Below are 719 nucleotides of genomic sequence, written 5' to 3' on the forward strand. Positions count from 1 at the left end.
CTCTTTTGAGCTACTGCTTCCATAGGTGTAGGTCAAGTTCATCAAATTGTATGAGAATAAAAAGGTACCAAACTCTTGTTCTTAATTGCAATCTAGTTGGATCTGATCATGCAACCTATGTGTAGCAGAAAGAAATATTGCCCAGTCTTATGTAATCTTCATAATCATTGGTATGTTTAATGCCATTGTTGTAACTATGAATTCAACATCCAAATGTTATAAGCTTTATGGATACCAAAAACCAAACCCGAGTTGATCATATACACAGTTCACAAAACTGGTTGTAGAATTTAAGAAGCTATTATATAAAATTAACTTCTATGTTACTAATGCTCAAGTCAACAGAAATAATATTGCCAATTTCTACAGGCCTTCTGTGACCCCCTCCCACCACAACTCGTCCTTCTTCTTAGAAACCACTTAGTTATCCAGTCGTGTTATAACAGAATTACCATTATCATTACCATTACCAGAATTACCATGTGATACCATTAACAAACAGAAATATATTTTCTCATAGTTTGTTGTTGTTGTTGTCAGGTGCCATCGAGTTGGAACCAACTCATAGCAACCCCATGCACAGCAGAACAAAACAATGTCCAATCCTGGACCAGCCTCACTACCGCTGCCACCTGAGTCCATCAATGATGCCACCTGGCAGATCCATCTCGATGGGGGTTTTCCTCTTTTTCTCCGACCCTCCATCTTACCAAGCATGA

The sequence above is a fragment of the Chrysochloris asiatica genome, unplaced genomic scaffold (assembly GCF_000296735.1).
Source record: "Chrysochloris asiatica unplaced genomic scaffold, ChrAsi1.0 scaffold00047, whole genome shotgun sequence".
In the NCBI taxonomy this organism is placed as follows: Eukaryota; Metazoa; Chordata; class Mammalia; order Afrosoricida; family Chrysochloridae; genus Chrysochloris; species Chrysochloris asiatica.